Consider the following 20227-nt stretch of genomic DNA (forward strand, 5'->3'; position numbering starts at 1 on the left):
TCTGTCTGGCCCGGGGGTATTTTTCTTGGGTTGTTTTTTGATTACCACTTCAATTTCTTTGCTGGTAATTGGTTTGCTTAGATTTTGTGTTTCTTCCTTGGTCCGTCTTGGAAGGTTGTATTTTACTAGGAAGTTGTCCGTTTCTTCTAGGTTTTCCAGCTTCTTAGCATATAGGTTTTCATAGTAGTTTCTAATAATTCTTTGTATTTCTGTTGGGTCCGTCATGATGTTTCCTTTCTCATTTCTGATTCTGTTGATGTGTGTTGATTCTCTTTTTCTCTTAAAAAGTTTGGTTAGAGACTTATCTATTTTGTTTATTTTCTCAAAGAACCAGCTCTTGGTTTCATTGACTTTTTCTATTGTTTTATTCTTCTCAATTTTGTTTATTTCTTCTCTGATCTTTATTATGTCCCTCCTTCTGCTGACTTTAGGCCTCATTTGTTCTTCTTTTTCCAATTTCGATAATTGTGATGTTAGACTATTCATTTAGGTTTGTTCTTCCTTCTTTAAATATGCTTGGATTGCTATATACTTTCCTCTTAAGACTGCTTTCACTGCATCCCACAGAAGTTGGGGCTTTGTGTTGTTGTTGTCATTTATTTCCATATATTGCTGGATCTCCATTTTAATTTGGTCTTTGATCCATTGACTATTTAGAAGCATGTTGTTGAGCCTCCATGTGTTTGTGAGTCTTTTTGCTTTCTTTGTACAATTTATTTCTAGTTTTATACCTTTGTGATCTGAAAAGTTGGTTGGTAGGATTTCAATCTTTTGGAATTTACTGAGGCTCTTTTTGTGGGCTAGTATGTGGTCTATTCTGGAGAATGTTCCACGTGCACTTGAGAAGAATGTGTATCCTGTTGCTTTTGGGTGTAGAGTTCTATAGATATCTGTTAGGTCCATCTTTTCTAGTGTGTTGTTCAGTGCCTCTGTGTCCTTACTTATTTTCTGTATGGTGGATCTGTCCTTTGGGGTGAATGTTGTGTTGAATTCTCCTAAAATGAATGCATTGCAGTCTATTTCCTCCTTTAGTTCTGTTAGTATTTGTTTCACATATGCTGGTGCTCCTATTTTGGGTGCATATATATTTATAATGGTTATATCCTCTTGTTGAACTGAGCCCTCTATCATTATGTAATGTCCTTCTTTATCTCTTGTTACTTTCTTTGTTTTGAAGTCTATTTTGTCTGATACTAGTACTGCAACACCTGCTTTTTTCTCCCTATTGTTTGCATGAAATATCTTTTTCCATCCCTTGACTTTTAGTCTGTGCATGTCTTTGGGTTTGAGGTGAGTCTCTTGCAAGCAGCATATAGATGGGTCTTGTTTTTTTTATCCATTCTGTGACTCTATGTCTTTTGATTGGTGCATTCAGTCCATTTACACTTAGGGTGATTATCGATAGGTATGTACTTATTGCCATTTCAGGCTTTAGATTCGTGGTTACCAAAGGTTCCAGGTTACTTTCCTTACTGTCTAAGAGTCTAACTTAACTCACTTAGTATGCTGTTACAAACACAATCTAAAGGTTCTTTTCTATTTCTCCTCCTTTTTCTTCCTCCTTCATTCTATATATATTAGGTATCAAATTCTGTACTTTTTGTCTATCCCTTGATTGACTTTGGGGATAGTCAATTTAATTTTGCATTTGCCTTGCAATCAGCTGCTCCACCCTCCCTATGGTGATTTTACTACCTCCCTATGGTGATTTTACTTTACTTGGTGACAGCTATCCAACCCTAGGAACACTTCCATCTATATCAGTCCCTCCAAAATAGACTGCAGAGATGGTTTGTGGAAGGTAAACTCTCTCAGCTTCTGCTTATCTGGAAATTGTTTAATCCCTCCCTCAAATTTAAATGATAATCTTGCTGAATAAAGTAACCTTGGTTCCAGGCCCTTCTGTTTCATGGCATTTAATACATCATGCCACTCCCTTCTGGCCTGTAAGATTTCTGCTGAGAAGTCTGATGTTAGCCTGATGGGCTTTCCTTTGTATGTTGATCTTATTTCTGCCTCTGGCTGCTTTTAACAGTCTGTCCTTATCCTTGATCTTTCCCATTTTAATTACTATGTGTCTTGGTGTTGTCTTCCTTGGGTCCCTTGTGTTGGGGGATCTGTGGATCTCCATGGCCTAAGAGATTATCTCCTTCCCCAGATTGGGGAAATTTTCAGCAACTACCTCCTCAAAGACACTTTCTATCCCTTTCTCTCTCTCTTCTTCTTCTGGTATCCCTATAATGTGAATATTGTTCTGCTTGGATTGGTCACACAGTTCTCTCAAAATTCTTTCATTTTTAGAGATCCTTTTTTCTCTCTGTGCCTCTGCTTCTTTGTATTCCTCTTCTCTAGTTTCTATTTCATTTATTGTCTCCTCCACCATATCCAACCTGCTTTTAATACCCTCCATCGTGTTCTTTAACAACTGAATCTCTGGCCTGAATTCATTCCTGAGTTCTTGGATGTCTTTCTGTACCTCCATTAGGATGTTGATGATTTTTATTTTGAACTCCCTTTCAGGAAGAGTCACGAGTTCCGTATCATTTAAATCTTTCTTGGGAGTTGTATTAACAATTTTACTCTGGACAAGTTTCCTTTGGTGTTTCATGTTTGTATATTGCACCCTCTAGTGTCCAGAAGCTCTATTCTGGAGCTGCTGAGCCCCTGAAGCAATGTTGGGGGTCGCAGGGGAGTGGTAGTGGTGCCTGGGGGTAGGAACGAGCTGTTCCCCACCTCCTGGCTGCTGTGCCTGTCTCCACTGCCTGAGCCAGTGGGCTGGTCACACAGGTATAAGTTTTTGTCCCAGAGCAGCCAGATATGGATTCCTGCTTTCCACAAGCAGCCAGAATCCCAGTCTCCCCAGGAACTCTGCCTGTATTAGCTTTCCAACCCAGTAGTCATGCAAGTCTCATGAAAGCACCATGAAATGTAGGTTTGTGCTCCCAGAGCAGATCTCCGGAGCTAGGTATTCAGCAGTCCCAAGCCTTCCACTCCCTCCCTGCTCCATTTCTCTTCCTCCTGCTGGTGAGCTGGGGTGGGGGAGGGGCTCGGGTCCCGTGGAGCCACAGCTCTGGTACGTTATCCCTTTCGCTGAGGTCTGCTCTTTTCTCCAGGTGTGTGCAGTCTGACGCAGTCCTCTTTCCTGTTGCTCTCTCAGGATTAGTTGCGCCAATTAAATTTTCTAATTTATCCAGTTTTAGGAGGAAGCCTCTGTTTCTCCTCTCACACTGCCATCTTTTCTCAATTACTTTTCAGATTTAAAAAATTGAGCTCAGTTTAGCATAAAAATCACATTTTGAAAATATTCTGCAAAATTGTTTTTAGAATTCCAAATTCTCTAGTCTTAGACACATGTATATATTTTTCTAAGTAAATGCTACTAACAGAGTTTTTTGAAAATACAGAACCAATCCCTCACACATACACACACACACACACACACACACACACACACACAAGTGGAGATATTTAGTCTTCTATGTTAGGCAGCTGTATTCATTAGCCAGGGGCCACATTAAAGTTTTGTTCGCTAGAGGTAAATCTGGAATAAAAAGAGAAAGGAGCACAGAGCTGGGATGTGCTGCTGGAGAGTTATGGTTTCTGTGCTATGAAAGAAGATTTTAAATGGCAAGGGATGTCAAACAGAGTATCTTCTGGAGGGAAGGGAGTGACATCCAGAAATCGTTCTGAATTAATAGATCACTGTGGTACACCAACCACATGCAGCTTTCATGTCCAATAACACCATCAGCTTGCAGTAGGCACTTCGATCTCTGATCCGCACCCCTCCTTTGCCTCTTTATGTCTCCCTCCTTGTATTCCTTCCTTCCCTCCTACTCTCCCTCCCTCCTTCCCTCCTTTCTTCCTTCCTTCCTTCCTTCCTTTCCTCCTTCCCTCCTTTTTCATTCTACTACTTCTTTTCCTTTTTTAAAACCCCTCTTCTTTCTCATCTTCCTCCTCACTGATCTTCTTTATCTTGTCTTCCTTTTCTTTCTTCCTCCTCTTTTTTTCCCTTCTAATCTTTCCTCTTTCTCCCCCTCCTTCTCTTAAAAGAATATACCTCTAATTTTGCAAGGAAGTGGGCAGTAGAATTCATTTGAGAGTCAGTTTAGATGGGCTACATCTATTCTAGAATATGAGGGCTAATGTTAATTGAAAAATATTGAGACAAACTTTGGCAGATTAATCAAACTTTAATAAAGCCCAGTCACTTTTGCAGTGATAACAGTGTTTCTATATGTCCAAGTCGCATTCCTTTAGGAATCTCACATGGTTCAAATTAAGTGGGTTTAATTTTTAATTAGCTATGGGTAGCCAGTGAGACAGAATTGCCAGTATCTTCTCATTGGCTTTATTTTGTCTTTTGAAATAGATCTGAACATCAGAAAATCTGTCTTGTTTTATTTAATTTTATTCATTTATTTTAATTTTTTTAAAGGTCTCCATGTTCCATGTACCTAGGGCATGATTTAAAATATTTTCTAATTTCAGTGATTAATACAACCACTTCCCTCAAATGCAATTATTTACTGATTAAATCAATTATCTCTACTCTTAAGATACTAGAATTTCTATGATACTGAATATTCTGTGACTGTCATTCCATAACAGCTGATTAAAATCCATGTGGGTTGTTAAAGCTGCATGTTAAGCTTAAAATTTGAGAGTTTCTATTTTTGTTAAGTGAAGTGGGATGAAAGATAGGTAAATAAGTAGTTACCATTGCACCTATGATAAAGGGTTTATCAATTGTTCATATTGCAGTTGTAATAGAAACATTTCACTTTTAAAAAGAGTAGATAATATTGAACCTATATTACTATACATATATGAAGACTTCGAGTTATTAGATTTGCTTTATTCTATTGCACAAAAACTGCATCTACTATTTAGAGACACTGGATGCTCTAGTTTTGTCTAGGTATAGATCATCTTTTTGCTTTTCCAACTCTATAATTTATTATTTTAATGACCATAGAGCAATTTACATATATATACACAGTATTTTAAAAAATAAATAGTACTTGTAACATTACTCCTACCTTGATGAATTATAAAGTTTCTTTTGCATTCTTTCTTATTTATTGTTAAAATTCCTTAACATTAGATGAAACTTGAATCTATTCCTCTACTAGAGAATGGTACTTCTACTCACCCAGGGTCACTGATGCTCTCTTAGTTTTGATTTCTCCCACCAAATCACGTCAATCATGAGGTCAGATCTTTTGGCATCTCTGCCCGAGTCCCTGCCACCCTCTTGTCTTGTCCCAGGTGAGTCTCCCTGTGAGTGTCCTCACTTCTGTTGCTCAGGTTATTCATCCTATTGAAGAGCTGCAGTGACTTAGTTAAAATGCAAATATGATCAAATCTCCACCGTCCTGGTAACCTGGCAATAACTTTTAGTGGTTTTCCATAAGATGAGGCTTTAGCAGTGAAATCTGTGATCTTTGCTTAGTTCTCCAGCTCGCCCTCTCACCCCACTCAATCCTCCAACCTGCAGCACTCCAACAAGCCAAGCTCACCTTTAACCTCCATTCTATTCTGTCTCCCTGAAATGCTTCCATTCCTTCTAGTCTCACATTATAAATAAAATAAATATACTCCAAGTTTCTGAAAATAATATCTCTACCAAAACTGTATTCTTAAAATGAAAATACACATCTGTTAACATTGACATTCCATTTCAATTTACTCATTTGGAATAAGAATGTTGTATCTACCTAAAGAGACTGCATCGTCTTTTAACTGCACTTAAAATTTCTAATGTTTATTTGTATTTGGATCATTCAATTTAAAGTGGTTGTTGATGTAGTTGCATTACCATTTAGCATGCTTGTGACAATTTCTCAAATGCTGCATTTGTTCTTTGCTTCTGCTCTCACCCATTTTCCTATCTTATCTGTTTTTAACTGAGCATTTATGTGATTCCATTTTATCCCCTCTCTTAGCATGTCAATTACCCTTCTTCTAAAGCTATTTTAGTGGTTTCCCTCGAGTTTACAAGATACATTTACAACTAATCTACTTTCAAGTAACACCACATCCCTTTATGAGTAGTACAGGTGCCTTATAATGAGGGGTTCCCAATTCCTTCCTCCAGTTCCCTATTACATGACTGTAAGGGATTTTCATACAGGGATTGATTCAGTACTCAAATAATCAGATAAGTTATTGTAATCTATTAGAATTCCCATTTTATAGGTAAGCAAACTGAAGTTCAGCAAGAATAAGAACGGGAGAAAATGGATTGGATTTCCCAGTTCAGTTTTATGCCCATAAAATGATCTTGCCAAAATCCTAAAACGATCCTACTGTGGACACTCTCATTGCCATCTCTTGGACATGTGGGCTGGACAGTCTGTACTTGTTGGAGACCAGCCACAAAGTAAATGAATCTACCAGGTTCGTAATGTGGTTCCTCACTCGAATGTGGCCACAACCAGCAGACACATGAATGTTCATGTACAATCATACGCTTCCTCCCCATTGGACACAACTGTTCCTCCCAATCAAGACTGGGTCGGCCCCATTCCTACGTTAAGTTTGTTAATTGGTGGTTAACCCAACAAAGACCATTTGTTGATTCTGTTTTTGTCTCAAAGCTTCTGCCTCACAGGCTTGGCTTCCTGTCTTGTCCCACTGGTCAATCCTGATTATCAAAGTTCCAGGTAAAGCACAGAGTGTCTTCCACTTTCCCCATTGATGCATAGAACAGGCATTGGCTCTTCTTTATTCTGTGTAATCAGAGATATTTCATAAATCTTAAATTCCCCAATTAACATTTCTTGATTTATGCCAAAGTAGTTTTCAGTGATTTCAGTCACCTTGCTGTCACCTTAGCTGGGCTTATTCAATTACTCACGGAGTCCTGCATTTCTTAGTTGGCCAGCCTGCCCAGATATTTTTATTTTTCATCTTCTAGCTTTTAAAATAAAATTCAGTGAGCCCCGGGAATGAGTGACAGAAGTATTCAGGATTTCATTATTAGGCTGACAAAATAAGCCATTTCATATGTTGCGGAACTCTAATATTATTCCAGAATAAAAGGGAGAATTTTTTGAGGTTTTTATGGTAAAGGACTCAAAAGAGAATGACTTTAATTATTTAGTTGGTATACACACCAATCATGAAAGTGGTGTGGAAATTTTAATTGCATAGGAGATATAACACAATTAATGACTTCTTTGGAAGGAAATGAGAGCAGTGTTAGTGCCTCTCAATGCTGAATTATTTCAAATGAAACATTTATTGATGGTTTTGAGTTTTATTTACTCTGGAGAAACCGTGGTAAAGACCATCACAGTATAGTCCTGTCATTCTTTTTAAAGACCTTCCTAGGTGTTGGACTTCAAACATGCTTCAGGAGCAAGAGTGCAAAAGAATTTAACATACATGATAAATGGTTGCTACTGAAAACAGCAAATATCTTCCTGAATATCATTTTCTCTTCATGCATTTGCTTATAGTGATTCTTTGCTTGAAGTGACTTCTCTGTCTTGGCACACTATTATCCTTTAAGACTTTGCTTAGACATAGCTCTTTGCTGAAGACTTCTCTAATTTTCCTCTTCACTTAAATCACTATACATTCACTCATTCATTCATTCATTCATTTATTTATTCATTCAATAAACCTTTCTAGATTACCTACTAGGAGTTGGGACTATAAATCCAATTGAGACTTAATCTCTATTTTCTAGAAGTTGATTATGTATTTAGTGGAGCTATACATGTTGAGAAAAATAGGTCTAATGTCTGTCAAAGCTTCTATTACAGAACCTTTATGAAGGATAAGGAGGTCACAAAGGCAAGAACTATTAACTACCTTTGGAAATTAACAAAGGTTTCATATAGAAGGTGTCATTTATGATTATCTTGAGAAATATGCCCGTTTGGCCAGTGTAGCTGAAGCTGTTGGCAGCCTGCCTACATTTCCTTGTCTTCACGATATCAGTGCATGCTGGTTTAAATGTCACTGGAGTTGGTTCTGGCCACACTCACGGTGGGCTGGGCATGCAGGGAATTTACCCTCCCTCTCAAGCATCCCTCAATCATAGGTATACGGTTTAGGAGCACATGAAAGGTCTGCGCTAGAGATACAGATATGGGAATCTTAAGTACAGGTTAAAACTTTGAGGGTGAATAAATTAGAGGAAAGGATGGGCAAGACCTTGAAGAGTGGGCAAAGGTAGAAAACTCAGCAAAAGAAGTTGAGTGGCAATGTTGGACATTAGAAGACCAGGTGGGTGTGCTTGAACAGAGTCCAGAGAAAGAGAAGAGAATTAGGAAATTTCAGGAATTAGGGAACAGGACACTGTGTCAAATGCCAAGGACAGGTATGCCAGTTGGAATGATACACTATGATTAAAGTGGTAAGTGCTGCCCATGATCCATTGGGGTGCACCTACCAAGGTATGTTCTGAGATGCTCAGGTTCAGGGTTCCATGTCCAAATAAGCTTGGGAATATTTGGTTATCATATTCCCTTTTTGTTGAGTTAAAATAAGTGTCATTTAGATACCTCTGAGGAATTCTGATATATTTCTCAAAACACCCAAAAGCACAGAGAGGGGTATGATTTTACATTATTTATTTCAGAAGTTCCCAATCTGTTGACTATTAAGCACTTTCTGTGGCCTGCTACCTATTCAAGTACTATTGAATATGTTCTTCTGGGAAGGATGTGCTAGAATTAGTGAAGAAATAAGAATACTGAAAAAAAGCTGGTAGGTGAAGAAATGTAGAATGTTTAATATCAATAGTAGCAACTTATAATGATCAGTGCTTGGTCGATATTCCAGGGCTTCTACAAACATTACATTCAAACTTCACAATGATCCTTTAAGATGGGTATTACTGTCTCCATTTTACTGAAGATGAAGAAACTGAAGATATATAGATAAGTTAACTAATTTGCCCTAGATCGGACAGTCAATTAATTGCAGTCATCTTCTGAACTCAGATGGCCTGACTCTGAGCACACACTCCTATCTGTGATGTTATGTTACCTCCCAAATATTTCTGAGAGTTACTCCAAAATGTTAAGAGGGATTCAAAAGGAGGACTGATAAAGCTGAAATTAGAAGGTAAAAATTGACAATGATCAGGTATTGCATTTTCTATCACAGGGTTTGGCGAACTATGACCCATGATCCAAGTCCAACTTTTCACTTGTTTTTGTAAGACGTCTGAGCTAGAAATTTTTTTTCTTTTACAGTTTTAAGTGGTTGAAAATAAATGAAGAATAATGCTTCATGAAACATGAAAATTATATGAAATTAAATTTAAATGTCCTTAAGTAAGGTTTTATTGGAACACAACAAATCCCATTTGTTTATACTTTCTCTATGGATGTTTGTATACTGCAATAGCAGAATTGAGTTGAAACAGACAGAATGGCCTTCAAAGCCTTAATTAAAAAATGTGGTAACTGGTCCTTCACAGACAAACTTTGCTGACTTCTGTTTTATAAGAAAAGGCATTTTCTCAAGAGAAAAAATGAGGATAGAGGCTTAAAGCTCAGGTGCCACAGATGACACATTATTATTAGGAGCTGATGGAGGGTTTGGGAAAACTGAAGCATTCAGTTTAGTTATTGTGAGCCTGCCTACAAATGCTGGTATGAAGAGCCAACATACAAACATGCACAGTTCAGTTATACAGAACAAAATCCATTTGAGACAGCAAAAATAAAGGGGTGGAGCATTGTCATCATATTTTCAGGATAAAAGAATCCTGAGACTCAGTAACTGAACTGCAGGAAGCACAGCTAATCCTGTAAAATAGTCCTCAAGCCCTCACTTTTGCCCTCTATCTTGCCATATGGTCTTGTGTCTCTTATTTGCTTCTGCCTCTTTGTTCTGCACAGAGCAGTTCTCTGCTCGCTTCTCTCCCTTCACAAAGCTACATCCAAACGGTAGTCCACATAACCCAAAGGTCTACTGACCTTCCAGCTTCACTTGACATTGGGAATATGAGTCTGTCCCAAACTCCCAGAGAGAAATCTGATTGCTCCAGTTCAGGGTGGGTGCATGGCTCAATCCAATCAGTTGTAAGCATGGAGCTGGTTCACGTGCTCCCCATCCTTGCGATTGGAAGGGGAAAAGTTTAAGGCATTTATTCAAAAACAGTTTTTATAGAGTTCCTAATACATGCCAGGCCTTGCTTTGCAAATGGCAAAGAAAGACTAGGAGATCACCTCTACCACCTCCTTGTTCTTTGGTCAGAAACTATGAGAAGGCAACAGTCATCATCTGAGGGTTTAGGGAGAGCCAGGTTTCACTTAGAATAAGAAGTGAAGGAAACATTTAGAGATGAGGTAAGTTTTGTTCTTGATGGACCATAGATTTGAGAGGTCACACTGGAAGGGAGTAGGGGAGTTGAAGGGGAGATGGGGCCAGAATGGGAAATGGCTTTTGCACATGTATGTCCTATTAGAGATGCCCATGGCTGTCTGAGAATGATGTAAGAAACAAAGTCATGTTCGAGAATCAAAGTTCCCACTAACTTGAAATGAACCCATACATGCCCTTTATGATGTGTATCCCAAAAGCATGCCAGGACCCCTCAGACCTCAGCAGAGACAATGAGGCCTAAAAGCAAGCAGTTAAGTTAGGTGGGTCTGAGGCAGGACAGAGAAGGAATACAAATGCCTTGGGAGCAAACTGCTGTATTCCCATCAACAGAGAAGCCAAGGTACATTTGCTCCAGAGGCCAGACCCAGAACTGACCTTATAGTCTTCTTAAAAGGGATCTCACCAAAGTGACTGTGCAGAGAGGCACAGGGTGCCCCATGGAAGGGTGATTGGTGGGAACCTTGTAGACTGAGAAGGGGGCCATAAAGGCCTGTAGTGCTGACAATGCCCGAGTAGGCATTCTTCACCAGAAAATATCTGAGAAAACCATAGAAGCTCTCTACAAGATTAAAAAAAAAAGAAATATATATTTTTAAAAACATCATATTGATTACAGTTGTACCAGCATCATAAAATTATGCCCATATTTCTTTGTTCTCTCTCCTTGCAGCAAATAGGGAAGGAGGTAGAGCAGGAAGTGTGGGCAAAGCTAACCCAGTGCTCTCCCTCCCTGCGGGCTTCCAGGGCCCCAAATGACCTCTGCTGAAGATAAGGAGGATCATCCAGAATTGGATGATATTTTAGAAGTTTATAATTTTTACAGGACTAGATTCTTTAAATCTTAGGAGTGACAAGAAAACTTTTTATTAGCTAACCTATATGCATCTTAACCTCAGCAGATGTGAACTAGGAGCTAAGTATAATATTTATAGCAGCACTATTCACAAGAGCAATAAAAATGTAAACCACACAAATTCGTACTGATAGAGAAATTTAAAAAAATGGATGTGGTATGTCTCACAGAATGGAATACTATATAGTAGTTAAAAATCAATAAACTACAACTGTATTCAGTAATAAAGATGAATTGTATTTATATGATATTAAATAGGAAAACTAAGTCCCAGAAGAACACATACAGTATACTATATTTCCTTATCCAGTTAAGCAAAGTAAAACTGAGCAATATACTTCAATATTTGCCAATACTTTGGGTGATAAATATAAAAAGAAGGTGAAGGAATAAGAGTCATAAAATGCAGGGTCAAGCTAACCTCTAGGGCTGGGGAGCAAGGCAGGGGGATGGGTTGGGGAAGAAGTAAGTCATTGGCAATGTTCTCATTGTGGGGTTGACTTGATTGTTGGGTTTTATTATCTCAATAATATAAAAGACTCTATGCAATATAATACAATAAAAAGACACATATGTGAAGTAATAACAAATCATGAGCCAAGAATTACAATTAATCTAGTTGTGTATATATATATAGTTTGCTTTAAAAAAAAAAAAAAGGGAAATGAAAGAAAGAGAAACTCAGAGACCGAGCTAAGGACTCAGCTATGGCTGAGAATGAGTCCACAAGCAAGGTCAGTGAGTGGGAAGAAAAAGAAATGTTCCCTTTTGCTTGTTCCTAAGACCTCCAGCTGTTTCAAAGAGCTGTCTTTGCCCTAGCTTACGCACATGCAATGGAGGGAAGCTTTGACTGGCTGTTTGAAACATGGGAACGTCTTGACAAAGTCTAAGGGCAAGGTGAAGATGAAAACTAAAATGTCAGGGCTGTATTTGTATAAACCAAGTGGAAGTGATCTGAAGGTCTAAAGAGAAGGTTTTTATCATCCACTTAATTATGGATCTTGATGGTAATGCTGATGTTCATAGTTTTCTTTCTCAAGTAAAAGGTTATTCTGTCAATGAGTAAAGAATAGAGGGTGACCTGTCAAAGATAAGCCTCTACAGTGGTTCCAAATGATCTAATTAGATAGAACCAGAGGCTCCAAAAAACAGAATGAAGGAAAAATCAAGAGCTCCTCAAAGGAGACACTTCTCAATTTTACAAAGTGACTTTGTGTATAAAAAGGTCCTATCATCCAATAGGGGTAGAAGCATTGGAACTTACTATGAAACAGCATAGCTTTGTCCAATATTTTTCTTATGTGCCTGAGAGGAAGGAGAAAGGCTCAGACATGTGTGAAATTGGCGGGGCATCAGGAAATGCACTGGTGATGTTTGGAGGGGCCTTCACCAAGAGAGGTTTTAATACCAGTTGGAATTCCCACATCACCAGAAGCCCAGGTCTTCTCTTACCCACCAGCACCCTGAGCAGAGGACAGCTTTATACCAGCATGTGAGCAGAGCTGGAAATGGTGTGTGTGGTTTAAGCGCAATGACTATAGAAAAAGACAGGAAATGATCTCAAAGGGATTGGACATGACAGCCGTGAGTTCTCAAATCCAGTCTATAAAATCGGATAACTAAAGACAGTTCTTTTTCAGAGGCACCTCTCATTCTGTTGATAGTGTCCATCTTTCCTTGGGCTACAAAACTTGCTGAAGAATGATTCTGCCTGGCTAGCATTGAATGTGTAAATGCCTGTGTGCTTCCTTCCCCATTTCACCCTGGCTCCAAGATGATACCGCATTCTAATGAGATTTGGAATTGGATAGATAGGTCTCGGTCTAACGGCAGTGGAAAAAATTCCACGTTAGTCCTGGGAGGTGAGGAAAAGAGCCATGACATATCAATTACTGATACGTTCACAAGGATGGCTGCCTGTGAAAACTAACTTAACAATTTGGAGATAACTCAGACCAATTTAAAAGCTATTCCTGGAGCATTTGTCTGAAGTAGCCAATCAGGGTATTTAATGGAGCAGATGGGCTCATGGAATGTGGTAAGTGGCATCTGGTGACAAGTGTCTGCTTCCTCTGACTTCTAGTCATTTACATTTTAAATTGGGGCAGAGAAAAAATAAAAAAAAGAAAACACTGCCTGATTCCAGAGAATGCTGTTGATTTTTCCTCCGTTCAACAGATGTTTGTTTGCCTTGGTGATACCACAATATGGTCAGTAATTGTGTGAGATCAGCAACACTAATTTCTAGGGTGGCCTTTATGGTCACTCAAGTGATTTTCAAATGGGTGGCAGCATTTAGTCAGGGTGTAAGGAAAGGCTGAAGTAGCTCAGCATACAGGTCATATTGCCTTGTCTAGATACCCATGAATGAAAGGCTCAGGAATCATTTACAGCCATTGCTAAAGCTATAGTGTATATCTGTCCAGGCTGGAGTTGGCTAAAAGGTCTGAGTGGGGAAACCAAGCTCATTCAGATACCTGTCAAAGAAAATACCCCATGGCCATTTGCAGTGACTGAGACAGTTAGCTCCTGTGGCCAGATGGATGGAAGCCCCACTTTATTTCTGCCAACCCCTTATAATTTCTAAGTAGAAAATGCAGGAATGGGCAAACATCTGTGTGAGTCTGACTTACTCCTGAGATAGGGAAGACAGCTTGTAGGGCTCATGGTCCATGAGAGCAGACTCAGTAACCTCCCTCAACTGACAACGTTCTAGCCAAGCACCCTTAGTAAACCACTATATTTACAAGAAAGAGCATGAGTTGTATAGTCTGGACATTCAAATTGCTTTATAAGAGTTGTTCTGGCAAAGAGAGGCATTTGACAAGCATCAGCTCTCAAGGATGGCAAGCAATTATATTTATGGAGGTTAGCCAGGGTGGGAGTCGAGGAGTTCCGAACAGACAGACATAGTCAGCATCTGGGAAGTAGATCACTCAGAAACAGAAACCTTTCTTGAGTCAGTTTATCCTCTGTTTCTCTTTGCACATATGAAATCTAGTTTCATTCAGTGAAATGTAGAGGAAACTCAATGGATATTTGCACAATGACTGATAGCATTTTCCTCAGCCCAGTGACCAATTTATAACCTCCATAATAGTGATTTGTTCAAGGTTGAATGGCTGGCTGCGACTGACCCTTGGCTTTCTTCTGAGATTGGAGCCAAAAGGAGATTGAAGACTCCCAGGTAAATCTTGCCTCTGACTGTGGCTGGGGCAGAAATGTCCAGATGACCTCCCAGGTTGTGTTTAGTGTGCTGGGGATGAATAACTCTAACAGTAGGGGCAGGGAAGGTTACAAGTGAGCAGGTTTATGAGTGTTTCCCTCTAGGGAATGGTGGTGGAGGATGAGGACAGCATCTCTGTTTTATTTTGTGTACTTTTGGCTTTGATTTTTTTTGGTCAAGGGCATGCGTGTGTTAAAGAGCAAACTGGTGTCCAAAGACTAGGAAAGATCTGTGTTCTGGGTGAGATACTCTCTGCAGGATCAGAAGATGGTTTTTGTTGCTATTGGTGTCTGTCTCCTTTTTCCTACTGACCTTGAGAATATATATGCCACCAAATGTACTTAAGGAAAACAGAAAACGTCAGTCTAAAATCTGAATGTCAGATACTTAGTATTTGAGCAACATATAATCTGTAATGTTTTAACTGCTGTGGAAAGCAGTTCTTCAATCTGTATGGGACTTAAGAGATATAAATACATTGCTGAACTATTCATTTGAAAATAAATCAGTTAAACCAATTAATTGGGCTTGTGAAATACTGGAGAAAATGTGGTTTGAGTTGAGGTTTCCCACGCCTACATGCTTATTCCAATTCAACAGTCTTCAATTCAGTTTCTGGCATGTGCAAAATCCTACACAAACTCTAAGGTGAATCAAATACAAAGGCTGCCCTGTAGGAGTTTACTTTTAATTGGTGGAAAAATACAACGTTAAATAAGTGCTCCTTAGAGGTGAAAGACAAAGATCTGTGGGGTGCAAAGAAATGAGCCATAGATCTAAGGACTATTAAACTCAAGATAAAGGTGTTTTTCTCCTGGAATGGTTGTTATTCTCATGATGATAATGTACCTCATCTTGTGTAACAATGATATGATTAAGACTAAAGTTATAGTGGGATAGAAATAGCACGGGGCTGGCTATGCAAAGATCTAGATTTCAGTGCCAGCTCTTTTATGAGTCAATTGTATTGGGAAGGTGCTCAACAATCATTAGGCTCAAGGTCCCTCTCTGGTCCCCTCTCTCATCACACAGCAGTCAGAGGGGCAGTGATGTGGGTGAAGGTAAGTCTTAGGTTCATGACTGGATCACTGGGCTGTCCTGGAGTTAGTCATCTGATGCAGGAAAGGAGGCATGTAGCTTAGTCCTACAGGTTCAGGTCTTTAGCTAAGACCTCCTCTTTCCTCCATGCTTTACCTCGGAATATTTTTTTAGCATTGAGATGCTAAGTCTAGATCAGAAGATTGAGAGCTGGGTGTGGGCTGGCGGGAAAGAGTGGTCAAAGTTCCTGAGCTGGCTTTTGATTTCGCTTCTAGCCTCATCATGTTGGGCCAAAGGGCTTCATTATTATATTGTGGGGCCTTGTCTCACCAACGAGGAAATCTAATATTGTCTCAGGAAAATATCTCATTTGAATAAATGAAGTAATTTTCCCCAGATGATTATCTTTTTATTTTCCTTGTTAACTTGGGGGCAGTGACAGGAGCATGATTGAGAGTTTATGTTTTCAGGATGATGAGACTGGACATTTTGGTTTCGTTTTTTCCAAAAGAAATGAGACTGGTTCAGTTCTGACTTGGTTCTTGTATCTTTTTCTTCCTTTTGTGTTGTTCTTGGAAGTATATTCACTCTGTAATTGTCACAAGCAGAGGTATCAAGGCACTGGTTACAGGAATGCATGCATCCTGCTGGATCTCAGAGCAGTCCAGGACAGCTGCAGACAACTCAGGAGATTGCTACATATGTTTATATAGCATTCATAAGCTAGGTCATTAGCTAATGGATTAATTAATTAACCAAATATTTGTTGAGTATCCTTCATGTGATATTATTTTCTACATTATACTTTCACCTAGAGCCCTTAACTGGAGGCCCCTGGACCCTTAGAGGGTCCAAGGATTGTATTCATAAAGCTATGACTCCCCTGAATTTATAGGCAAACTTTGTATATATGCTTATCTAAAAATATGAATCCATTGTTTGATAGGATTTCCAAAGGGATCTGTAACCTCAAGAATATAAGAACAACTACTTTAAAATATAAGTTCTCTAAGATCACAAACCTCCCATTCTGTTTTCTTGGTGTCTACTAGTACAAAAATCAGGATACAGTATAAAGTCCTTCAGTGTGGATTAACTCAATATAAGGCACTTAGTGAATGTGTATTTTGATTCAGGAAACAAGTTTCTATGCTGGGCAGATAAAGCTGAAGGCGAGGGAGTGGGAAGGGAGGGGAGTTTCAGAGCCACCTGGGGACTTTATTCCTATCTCCCACCTACTGAATCAGAATTTCAGGGGGCTGGGTATGGGCGGCTGAGGAACTACAAACAAGACAAGGGATCTCATCCCTTTTCCAGATTGAAAATCCCTGGCCTGGTAAGAAAGATAAATAGATAAACATTAAATATACTTCATAAATACATTACAAGACAGGATGAGCTCTCTTCTCAATAGAGATCTCATTAACACAAGCTAGGAAACAGAGAAACCTATGTGCATTTTAGAATATCTGTAGATTTAAACTAGACCTTGAAGTGTGAGAAAATTTCAATAAGAACAAAAAGATAAGACTTGAAATGCTGACTAGGGAAGTTTTGATAATGGAGAAGGGAAAGGAAATAGAGTTTTGTGATTTTCTGCTGTGACAAAGATAGGGGAATACTTAGTACAGGGATCAGGTACAAACATATTAATGCAAAGTTGCAAACAAAGGGCTATGTAAATCGATTTGTCTCAGTTGGCTGACAATACTGTCACAACTGAGGCAGCCCTGCCATAAATCCACCCTCTCTTTGTTCATACTCAGGTATATATATAAACCCTATGTACAGTGTGACTGGACTCAGACAAGTGGATGGAATTTCTAAGAGCCAGTTTAGCACAATCAATATAAATTTTAAAAAGTAGCACAGACATTTATCAAAGCTTCTCAATATAAAAACTCAATATGAGCAAAGTACTTAGGGCTTCTGGAATATCCTGACAGGGCCAGTTCTTGTTTTTAAGGCTGGCAATTCAGCTTCAGTGATTTCCTGTATCTTGAGCCATTAGCTGGTTTTGGCTAATTGCATAGTATATTCTTTGGGAGTTTTAACCAATAAACTAGCTGTTGAATATTCTATCAGTTTCCTGTAGAGGCTGTAACAAATTACCACAATGTTGGTGGCTTCACACAACAGAAATTTATTCTCCCACAGTTCTGGAGCCCCAAAGTCCAAAATCAAGGTGTCAGTGGGGACATCTTCCATCTGGAGACTGTAATAGGAAATCTGTTCCTTGTCTCTTCCAGCCTCTGGAGGCTACTGGCATCCTTTGGCTTGTGGATGCATCTCTCTGCTCCTTACCTTCTCCTATGTGTGTCTCTTTGGTGTGTCTCTTAAAATTCCATTTTCTCCTCTTAAAAGGATACTTGTAATGGTGTTTTCAATTCCCTTCCTCCAGGTCACTTAGGTTCTGCTAATCCTCTGGTTGCTTAGGATATGGTGGAATAGTTTCCCATAAGGACAGGCAGTTTATTAAGGAGAACAAGGCATTCTGAGTTTATTTAAAAATTGTTACTTTCTCCCTTCACAGAAAATGAAGGGATTTTTCTCTGATCTTGACAGTGAGAACTTGGTTCAGCTGCTTGGGGTAAAATGCATGTGGAAGTGTGAAGCTGCTGTAAGGCTGGGCCCCCAGGAATTTTTCTTTCTCAAGATAATGTTTCATCTCTAGCAATTATTCAATTACCCTTTCAGTGTTCCTAACAGACTCCAGTAGAAGCTTCTGCTCCTGGTTTGCTGTGATTATGTGTATTCACCTGTCTCTCCCGTTTTCAGGATGTGGTTTGCACTATGATCTCAGTTGTGGGATGTAAATTTACAGTTTGTTCAGCTTTTTTTTCTAGTTGTGAAAACAGAAGTGATGATCCCAAACTTTTTACATGTCAGGCTGCAAGCTATACCATTGAAACTGACTTTAAGGTATGATAGAGTAGACACATTTATGAGGAAGAAGAGTTGTATTTATTTATTTATTTTTAGTTTTTTTATTTGGTATCAATATACAATTACATGAGCAACATTGTGGTTAAAGATGCTATAGAGTCACTACTTGTCTTCTCTGTGCTATACTGCCTTCCCCGTGCCCCCCACCTCCCACATTATGTGTGCTAATTATAATGCCCCTATTCCCCTTATCCCTCCCTTCCCACCCATCCTCCCCAGTCCCTTTCCCTTTGGTAACTGTTAGTCCATTTTTGGGTTCTGTGAGTCTGCTGTTGTTCTGTTCCTTCAGTTTTTGCTTTGTTCTTATACTCTACATATGAGTGAAATCATTTGGTATTTGTTTTTCTCTGCTTGGCTTATTTCACTGAGCATAATACCCTCTAGCTCCATCCATGTTGTTGCAAATGGTAGGATTTCTTTTCTTCTTATGGCTGAATAATATTCCATGTGTATATGTACCACCTCTTCTTTATCAATTCATCTACTGATGGACACTTAGGTTGCTTCAATTTCTTGGCTATTGTAAATAGTGCTGCGATAAATAGGGGTGCATGGGCTCCTGCATTCTTAGGGTAAATTTCTAGAAGTGGAAGTCCTGGGTCAAATGTCATTTCTATTTTAGTTTTTTGAGGAACCTCCATACTACATTACACAATGGTTGAAATGATTTACATTCCCGCCAGCAGTGTAGAAGAGTCCCCCTTTCTCCACATCCTCGCCAACATTTGTTGTTGTTTGTCTTTTGGATGGTGGCTATCCTTACTGGTGTGAAGGTGGTATCTCATTATGGTTTTAATTTCATTTCTCTGATGATTAGCAATGTGGAGTATCCTTTCATGTGCCTGTTGGCCATGGGAATTTCTTCTTTGGAGAAGTGTCCGTTCAGATCCTCTGCCCATTTTCTAATTGGATTATTTCCTTTTTGTTTGTTGAGGTGTGTCAGCTCTTTGTATATTTTGGATGTCTATCCCTTATCAGATATATCATTTATGAATATATTCTCCCATACTGTAGGATGTCTTTTTGTTCTACTGATGGTGTCCTTTGCTATAAAGAAGCTTTTTAGTTTGATATAGTCCCACTCATTCATTTTTGCTTTTGTTTCCCTTGCCTGTGGAGACATGTTCATGAAAAGTTGCTCATGTTTATATACAAGAGACTTTGCCTGTGTTTTCTTCTAAGAGTTTTATGGTTTCATGACTTACATTCAGGTCTTTGATCCATTTTGAGTTTACTGTTGTATATGGAGTTAGACAGTAATCCAGTTTCATTCTCTTACATGTAGCTGTCCAGTTCTGCCAACACCAGCTATTGAAGAGGCTGTCATTTCCCCATTGTATGTCCATGGCTCCATTATCATATATTAATAGACCGTATATGCTTGGATAAATATTTGGATTCTCTATTCTGTTCCACTGGTGTATGGGTCTGTCCTTGTGCCAGTACCAAATTGTCTTGATTACTGTGGCTTTGTAGTAGAGCTTGAAGTTGGGAAGCAAGTTCCCCTGTGGTTTATTCTTCCTTCTCAGGATTGCTTTGGCTATTCAGGGTCTTTGGTGGTTCCATATATTTTAGAACTATTTGTTCCAGTTCATTGAAGAATGCTGTTGGTATTTTGAGAGGGATTGCATTGAATCTGTAGATTGCTTTAGGCAGTATGATCATTTTGACAATATTAATTCTTCCTACCCAAGAGCATGGGATGAGTTTCCATTTGTTAGTGTCCTCTTTAATTTCTCTTAAGAGTGTCCTGTAGTTTTCAGGGTATAGGTCTTTCACTTAGATTTATTCCTAAGTATTTTATTCTTTTT

The sequence above is a fragment of the Manis pentadactyla genome, chromosome 2 (genome assembly GCF_030020395.1).
Source record: "Manis pentadactyla isolate mManPen7 chromosome 2, mManPen7.hap1, whole genome shotgun sequence".
Taxonomy (NCBI): Eukaryota; Metazoa; Chordata; class Mammalia; order Pholidota; family Manidae; genus Manis; species Manis pentadactyla.